General features: G+C 42.8%; 1 pseudogene; it reads left to right on the forward strand.

Moving 5' to 3' along the window:
* The first annotated feature begins 4187 nt into the window (after positions 1-4187).
* On the forward strand, positions 4188-9559 carry LOC121791607 (annotated as a pseudogene).
* Positions 9560-9788: the final 229 nt, after the last annotated feature.

Raw genomic sequence — 9788 nt, forward strand, 5'->3', positions numbered from 1 at the left:
CCGCTTCCAGTGAAGTACCTCCAGCTCCTTGAGAGTTAAGAATACAAAGCAGCTACGTCAGTTCGGCATTTCAGATTACTGAGCAGGTAGTAAACCACAACAGGAGTAAAAGAGTACGAAAGGCTATACGAAGACACAAGAGCAGAAAGAAGAATTTTTTCATTCATAAGAAAAAAATTTTTCTACACAAGGGCTTCAAAGCCATTTTACAAGAAGGAAGAAACTAAACTAAGAGAAGGGAGACGAAATCATACTCCGCCAGCTTCGTCTCCGCCTTCTCGGTAAGGTTCAGCTTCCTTCTCCTTGTCTGCTTCAGCTTCAGCCTCGGCCTCCTGCTCTCCCCAGCCTGCTCGGCGCCACCGTAGCCGATCTGCTGCGCCTCCTGCTCGGCCTGCTCATCGCCGGTCTGCCGCTCATGCTGCTCGGTCTCACCCTCTCCGTGGAAAATTGGAGCGGGTGAAACTGACCCTATGGAGGCAAAGATAGCCTCCATATTCTCATCGCGGTCAGCTCGGCAACTACGAACTTGGTCCGCAGAAAGCAGGACCGAGGACGAAGCAAGCTCCTCAAGCACCGGCAGACTCTGGAGCCGAGCTGCTATCTCCCGGCCGTACAGCGGCAGGACGACTTCGGGACCCTGTTCGGCTTTATCGGTCATCAGTTTCAGCAGATCACCGACAAAGGCCGAAAATTGGTTGCTCAGAAAGAGTTTCTCCGCGAAAGCACGAAGAGCCTCTCCTTGGGCAACCACGGCGGCAGCATCCCTCCGTTTCGTCTGCTCTCGCTGGATGACGAGCTGGTTTTTGGCAAACTGAGCTTCATCTTGGGCCGAAATCCTAGCAGCTCTGGCTTTCTCAAAGTTTGCCTCAGCCTGCTCGGCCCGATGACAAGCAGCCGCCAACTTCCTCTGCATCTCAGCATAGTCATTGGACGCTTTGGAGAGTTCGACGGCGACGAGCTTGGAGAGCATATCGTTCCTCTGAAAATGGATAAAGCAAAAAGTCAACAGAGGGCACCAAAAATACAGGAAAGAAGCAAAGCCAAAGAATCAAGAAGACAATTCACCTCGGCGAAGTCCGTGGGCCATGCAAAAGGCTCACAGACATTTTCCGAAGGGGGCCCCATGACGATGTCTCTCTCCGACGCTCTTGGGGGCTTCTGGGCCCTCCCCTTCCCCTTTGCCGAAGTCGACTCCGGCTTCTTCGGATCCGAAGAGGTTTTTTGCCTCTTCGGAGTCCTCTCGGCATCAGACGCCGAGCTGGTGGTTTTCGGCCTCTCCGGCTCCTTGGACTCCGAAGATTTGCGGCTCAGCTTATTCAATATGTTCACTACCGAAAAACAAGGAAACAAGGTTAGTTTTCGCCGCTAAAGCAGTAAGGCATAAAAAAGAAATCCTCACCCTCAGTCTCTTCGTCCGAAGACGAGATATTGAACACGAGGTCGCCCTTGACGAGCTCAGTTTCCGAGTATTGTTTCCTAATCATAGGAATCTTATTGAGCTCGCCCTCGAGCTCGGCCAACGGTTCTAACCGAGGATGGGGAATCACGGACTTCGGCCCTCTCCAAGGAAAGCCCGGAGCCGAAGTCCTATTATAAAAAAAGAAACGGTTTTGCCATTTCGGCCACTTGGTTTTGCAGAAGGCCCTAAAAGGCTGTAAGGGGATCAAGTAAAACCAAGATCCCTTCCTTTTAAACTGGAAAAAATTAAGGATTGCCCGCAGAGACAGATCCTTATCTAGCCTACGGAGTTCGGCAGCAAAAGCCGACAAGTGCCTCCAAGAATTCGGAGTCACCTGACCTAAAGGGAGTTGAAAAAAATCAAGAAGCTCTACAAAAGGTGGGGGAAGAGGAAAACGAAGCCCGCATTCTAAGCAGGCTTCGTAAACGGTGGCATAACCCTCCGGCGGGTCGTTAGCCCTATGATCATCGTCGGGAACCACCGCCTTCCCCCGGGAAGAAGATATTTTTCGTGTAGAGATATCACGGTGTCCTTACTCAAGACGCTGTGAAAGTATTCTACAGTCTTCTCCCCGGACTCTTTCCGGCTAGAAGACCCCTTGCCCCCTTTCCTATCGCTACCTAACTCAGAAGAAGAAGAAGAAGACATGGTTCTTACTCTTTGCAAAATCTGAAGAAATTCTGAAGAAATTCTTGAAAGCGGAAGGAAATTTTTACGCAAAAGAGACAGAGTGCAGAAGAAGCAATAGCAAAAGTATTCAAAGGATGAAGAAAGGGCGTATTTATCAGATTCGGAGAAGATTTCAAAATCATCGCACCGTTTCGAATCCCACCTTTTCAGGATTCAACGGCCGGATTTTACTGTCGCATTTAATGCAGTCACGCGCAAGGCACGTCCTCTAACGTCAGCCTCCCCCGTACCTTTGTCCAGAATGCCGAAGTGACTCGCTTCGCCGAAGTGATTCACTTCGCTTTTCGGGGGGGGGTAGTGATGGAGTACGGACTAAACAAGCCCAATAGCAGTGACAGCCCATCAGCCCAAAGCCCAAGGAAGAGTATCAGTTCGGCATTACCAAAGAGTTCGGCCCCAGCCTACAGCTCGGTAAAAGCCGACCAGTCAAGCTCTACTCTCAGATCGGCTAAAGCTGCTCGGCAATAGTTCAGCAGTTCGGTCTCAGTATTCGACCGAACTGGAAGATAGTCAACTCATGCAGGATCACATGCAGGATAGTGGACCAAGTACAGAGATAGTGGACTCATGCAGGATCTCATGCAAGATAGTGGACCCATGCAGGATCTCCATGACCTCCACGACATCCACAACCATCATTAGTGGTGATGCAAGCCACGATCTTAGTTCAATGTATAAATAGAACTTAGATCAGATAGAAAAGGGTTAAGTTCTAAAGAAGTTCTCTAGAGATAAAATATCAAATAGCAAGTCTGTATTGTAAGCTGTAGAAAACAGATCAAGCAATACAACTCTGCCCTCTTTTCTTCCCGTGGACGTAGATTTACCTCAGTAAATCGAACCACGTAAATCTCTGTGTCGTGATCTGCATTTTCCTGCATTCATCACCATCAAAAATTCGCCAAGCCATCATGTAGTAACAACCATTCGCATTTCGTTTAGCTAAGTGGTGCACGCCCCTTAAATACCTTACAATGCATTCCTTGTGTGTCACTACGAAATATGCTAGAGCATCCATGTTATCCGTTATTGATGCTTTATATAGAGTAAGTTATTATGTATAACTTATAAATTGAAGCATTTAATTTCCACACGTGGTTTGAAAAAAATTATACTACTAATAAATAGTTAAAGTAGAGATAAAGTAAAATAACAGATAACTTTTCTCATTTGGAGTCCCATTTGAGTTCGGCATGAGTTTTAAGAAATATAAATGAAAGTAGGTGAGAAAAGATAGTGCAAATGTGAGACCCATTTTTATATACTCCTAGTTTTATAGTAATAGAATGTGAATGAAATGAGTTAGTGGAAAGTGATGTGTACATATCATTTATAGTAAAGGTGAATCGGGACTCCTAATGGTAGACAGACTAAAATGGTAGACCTAATTAGGATTGACTTATTATTTTACATGTATAGTTTCAGTTAGAATATTTTCAAATCGAAAATTTACGGTTAATCGTTGATTTTGGCACAAAACCAATACTAACCATAAAAATTGACAAAAACTGAGAAAAAATCGACAAAAATAAGCTAAAATAATAAAATTTTAATAAAATACGGTTTGAAACTGAAACGATAAAATGTTTGTTAGGATTCATTTTCTGTGCGTTGGAAACCAACTATTCCTGAACCAACTACACCCTTGCATGATCATCCAACCATGCAGTGTGACAAAATATCCTCGAATTGAAAGTCACATACAACTGATAATGACTTAATTCACTGCGATTTAAATGACTATATATATAATAATTATAAATTGACAAAAGAGAAATAATTAAGAAAATAAAGGGTGGGCTGGCAGTGGGCCTTTACTGACAGCAATTTCAGCAGATCTCAGTCTTAATCTGAGAAGGCCCACTTGGAATTGGAATTTACGAATTAATTTAATTTAAAAATTTTGAAGATGGGGAAAAGCGCAAAAAGGTTAAAAAAGTAATTCCCATGTTCAAAAGATCTAATTATTACATGGTCCACTCTTCTCTTCTCTTCTCCTCTCTCTCTCTCTCGCTCGCTCGCTCAATTATAAATGACATCTGAAGAATTGGAAAAGGTGATATTGAATATTGACTGATTGGAGCAGAGGGGAAGGAAGGAGTGAGAAACCCATATATACACACACAGAGAATCGCACTATACTACTTCTTTCCTCCAACTCAGTGGCTCTGCTTAATTTGCAGATAGGAGTATCTCAGTTTTCGCCATTTCCACACTTACCGAAGCATTGTTAGTATACAAAATACGCGCATGCAACGGTGGAGTTTGATTTAGTCCTTGTTTGGAAATCTGCGCCTTCGAATACAACACAAGACTCTTTTTTTTTTGTTTGCGTTGGTTGAGGGAAAAAGGTTGAATTTTGCTGAGGGTTTTGGGAACGTTGGTGTGCTGCTTTCTTCGGAGTTTTTTTTAGCATGAGATGTTGAGATCTGAGGAGGATTTGAAAGTTTGTTTGTTTTTTTGAGCTAGAGATGGTGTTTCTCAATTGCATTTTCTCTGATTGAGGAGAAAAAAAATCAGGAACTGATTGGGCTGAGTTTTGGTGGAAACTTTTTCAATTTGGCCTTACTTTCTTCATGAAATAAGGCTTAATTTGTTGATATCGATGAATTGGAGGAGTGAGGGGGTAGAAAATTGAGTTTTGAAATTTTGGAGGGTGAAATTCGGAGGATTAAAGTACTGGTGTTATGCTATTTGGGGGTGGAGAGGAGGTAACTGGAAGCTGGATTTTTTTTGAGTTTTGGGAAATATTAGGGATTTATTTTGTTTATGATTTGTTTGGATTTTGCTATTTGCAGTTACTGCTGTTTATTGTGCTTCTTCAACTGTATTGTTTGAATCTTCATCATGAAACTCTCTGCTTGCTTGAATCAGCAGTCTCCTGAAGGTGAGATTTCCCTTTCTTCCCTTTTGTTTTATGCATTGATGGCTTGAGGCTGCTCAACTGTGAGATTTTGACACATATTTATTGGAGAAAGTTGATGTGGAATCTTGATTTGTTTTATGCTTTTCTATGTTTAAAATTGAATAAAAATAATAATTATTCAAGTCTGCAAAATCTGCAAAAGAAGAACTTGATTCTCTTTCTTGAATTTTCTCTTCTTTCCTTGTTTTTCTGGGTGATGAGGTTTTCTGGGAGTGTGAATATTTTGCCTTTCCCTTTTTCATGAATATTTTCATGGCCCTTTTTTAACATTTTCCTTTTCCTTTGTGTTATATGTATGCATTATTGATTGATCGAATTATATACTGTTGTTGATTCCTCATCTGTTTTTGAGTATGATGATTTTTATTAAATTTGTGTTGATTCTGACTGTTCTTGATTACTGATGATTTTTCTCGAATTCGATCAGGAGAGAAGAGCTGCCTAAATTCTGAACTTTGGCATGCCTGTGCTGGCCCTCTCGTTTCTCTCCCGTCTCTCGGAAGTCATGTGGTGTATTTTCCGCAGGGCCACAGCGAGCAGGTATTCGTCTCACACTACATTTATTTCATCATGAACATAGTTTGTGAATCAAAAGCTCATAGTTCTTAACGCGTGCTGCATAGGTTGCTGTGTCCACGAACAAGGAAGTCGATGCTCAGATGCCCAATTACCAAAGTTTACCTGCACAGCTTGTTTGCCAGCTTCATAACGTGACCATGCATGTAAGTCATCTCGCGTCTGGAAATTTTATCACATCTCCGTTACTCGTGTGTGCTAGTTCATGAAGCTCATGTTTATGTTATTAACCAGGCCGACATAGAGACGGACGAGGTGTATGCACAGATGACCTTGCAGCCGCTGAATGCAGTATGTCACTTATCTTATTGTGGATTCCTTAAATCTTAGTCTTTGTCCTTGTGATAAAACTGCAAATTTTGCTTCATCTTTGTTGATTTTTGTGATCTTTTGCAGCAGGAACAGAAAGAGGTTTCCTTTCTTCCAGCAGACATGGGTGTAGCCAGTAAACAGCCGACGAATTACTTCTGCAAAACTTTGACAGCTAGTGACACAAGTACTCACGGTGGCTTCTCAGTTCCGCGTAGGGCAGCTGAAAAAGTGTTCCCACCATTGGTAAAAAAATGTTTTTGAAATTTAAAAACAAGTCTTTTTTATCTTTTTTGTTGTCTGGCATTTATAGTTATGCAATCAATATCTGTTTACAGGATTTTTCACAGCAACCTCCGGCACAAGAGTTGATTGCCAGGGATCTTCATAACAACGAGTGGAAATTCAGGCATATATTTCGAGGTAAGTTCTCGACTATACAAAAATGTAGATGGGGAAAGATTGTAATATCTTCAGATTGCACATTTTTATCAACGCCTAATTATTTATGGCCTTTACTGGTTGGTCACTTTGGTCTATTAGCATAGTCGTTACATCTGGTTTTATAATTAGAATTTTAATTGATGTTTGTGTCATAAAATGTATGCTTATGCCATGGATTTTTCTTTTCAATAATTTTCAACAATTTGATGTTAAAATCCTTTTATCACTATCTCAGGTCAGCCAAAGAGGCATCTGCTAACAACTGGTTGGAGTGTTTTTGTGAGTGCTAAAAGACTTGTTGCTGGTGATTCGGTTCTTTTCATATGGTATGCACTTCATTTCTCTAGAATCTGGTAACATAATTCTACTGCGGCGAGGTCTGACTTGGTTTGTTTATGCTTTAATCAGGAACGAGAAGAATCAGCTGCTTCTTGGCATTCGGCGTGCTAACCGCCCACAAACAGTGATGCCTTCGTCAGTTTTATCTAGTGATAGCATGCATCTAGGTCTGCTTGCTGCTGCTGCTCATGCAGCTGCAACAAATAGCCGTTTCACGATATTCTATAATCCCAGGTATGTTGCTACCTCAAGATAAATGCCTGCTCGATATTCTAACGACATTCTGCTGACACCGATTTTGATTCAGGGCAAGTCCCTCTGAATTTGTTATACCTCTGGCTAAATACATAAAAGCAGTGCATCATACGCGAGTGTCTGTGGGGATGCGCTTCAGGATGCTGTTTGAAACAGAAGAATCTAGTGTTCGTCGGTATGTTTTGATGCTTTTACGCTGAGAAATGCTTTTTCGACATGTTTTTGCGTTGGTACTGAGATGTTTATGGTTCCAGCTATATGGGCACAATAACTGGCATAAGCGACTCAGATCCTGTCAGGTGGCCGAATTCACATTGGCGATCAGTTAAGGTAAGCTACACCTTCTCAGCTTCCTGCAACTTGTGTATGACTTCATGGATGGATACACATTGATCGTATTCACCACTGCCTGCTTAATTAGATGATTTCTGATCAATAAAGGTTGGCTGGGACGAATCAACAGCTGGAGAGAGGCAGCCGAGAGTTTCACTTTGGAAATCGAACCTCTAACCACATTCCCTATGTATCCATCACCGTTTCCTCTAAGACTGAAGCGGCCATGGCCGTCAGGTCTCCCCTCCTACGCAGGTAGAATCCCACTTCCATACTTGACTGGATGTATTCGAGCTCTATCTGTATAGTCATCTCTCACACATGCGTGCCTGATCGTATTTCTAAAATCCGCATTGTTTGTTGTATCTAGGGATGAAGATTGATGACATGGGGTTAAATCCCTCCCTCATGTGGCTTCGTGGAGACGGAAATGCAAGCCCTGAACCAAGGGATGGGGGTCTCACCTTGGATGCAGCCGAGGTTTGACGCATCGATGCTTGGCTTGCAAAACGATATTTATCATGCTATAGCTGCAGCTATGCAGGATATGAGGGTTATGGACCCTTCCAAACAAATTCTTTCCTCGATTATGCAATTCCAGCAGCCCCAATCCATCGGCAGCAGATCTGCAGGCTATATGCAGCAGCCTCTGTCCTCTGCTCCGTTTGTTCAAAGCCTTCAAATCCAGTCTCAGGCAATGTCGCAGTCTCAAGCAAATCTCCTCCAACAAAATTCGTTCAACGAAGCACAGATCCACCAGCAGCAGCATCAGCACAGTAATCAGACGCAGCAAGTTGTTGATCCACAGCTATCACAGTTGTCATCAAATTCTCAAGTGCAGTCTCAGACGATGCACTCGATGTCTTCCATGCAGCAGTGCTTTCCAGAGTCGAATGTGAAACCGGTCGGCAATATGAGCTCTCCTCTGCACAGCCTGTTGAGTTCGGTCACCCAGGAGGAGGCCTCCAACCTCCTCAACGTGTCAAGGTCGAACAACTTGCTATCTTCGAGTGGTTGGCCGACAAAACGGGTTGCTCTAGATCCTCTTTCCAGTGGTATCCCCTCGCAGACTATCTCACCGCAGGCTGATCAGTTAGGACTCTTAAACTCAAATGCAACCAGCAATCCTGTTTCTTTGCCTCCATTTCCCAGTAGAGATTGCTTGATGGAGCAAGAAGCGAATAACGATCCCCACAACCACTTTCTCTTTGGAGTGAACATAGATTCCTCCTCTCTTCTCATGCCGAATGGATTGTCAAACCTGAAAGCAGTCAGTGAGCCTGATAACGCGGCCATGACCTTCGCCTCTTCCAGCTACATGACTAGCTCCGGTGCTGATTACTCACTCAATCCTACAGTGACTTCAAGCAGTTTCATTGATGACTCGGGTTTTCTGATATCTAATGACAATGGTGGGCATAATGATCCGTCCGATAGAACCTTTGTTAAGGTAATTTGCTCGAAAAATATTTGGGATAATTTTCTTAGATATGTCTAATCCTTCAAAAACTCGGCTCTATGCATTATGAATCTAATCTATCACCCAAAGTAAATACCCATTTACGAGTCGGCATCTGATTTGTGTTTGTGAATATTCCACAGGTTCACAAAACTGGGTCGTTCGGAAGGTCACTCGACATCACCAAATTTAGCAGTTATTCGGAGCTGCGCAGTGAGCTCGCTCAGATGTTTGGCCTTGAAGGCGAATTGGAAGATCCGTTGAGATCAGGCTGGCAGCTTGTATTTGTGGACCGTGAAAACGATGTCCTTCTTCTCGGGGACGACCCCTGGCAGTAAGTTGTCTCACCATTTCTCACTCACATTCTTGACAGAATATGCAAATGTATATATCTTCTGTTGCTTCGAAGACACTCTGATTTTTCTACTATTTCAGGGAGTTCGTAAACAGCGTATGGTGCATCAAGATCCTGTCGCCACAAGAGGTGCAGGAAATGGGGAAACTAGGACTGGAGCTTCTAAACTCCATCCCCCTACAAAGGTTGCCTGTCCAAAACGGCGGCTGTGATAGTTATGGAAGCCGGCAGGAGGGTAGGAACATGAGCACCGTTATACCGTCTGTCGGAAGTCTTGATTTCTGAATTCTGAGCCAGTTGTATTAATAGTTGCAATCTGTCTGTAATATTAGCTTTATCTGAATCTGGTAGCCATGAGATTTTCTATTTCTAACTTGAAAAGATTTTATAATAGAAGCTATAATACTGTAAGTATCTCATAGTTCATCCTCCTCTGTTCTCTTCCCATGTTCTGGTCTAGTATTAGTTGATCATGAAATAGCACTAGTTTTGATTGTCTATCACTTCAAAAAAAACTCAGTTTAGCCCTATTTTGTTTGCTTCTCATGTCTTGTGTACACTTTTTTTTTGACAAGCCAATTTAGTCTTTTTAATTTGACTCAACTTGATAGGAAACTTGTATGGAGTATAACCAAAAATGGCA

The sequence above is a fragment of the Salvia splendens genome, unplaced genomic scaffold, assembly GCF_004379255.2.
Source record: "Salvia splendens isolate huo1 unplaced genomic scaffold, SspV2 ctg85, whole genome shotgun sequence".
In the NCBI taxonomy this organism is placed as follows: Eukaryota; Viridiplantae; Streptophyta; class Magnoliopsida; order Lamiales; family Lamiaceae; genus Salvia; species Salvia splendens.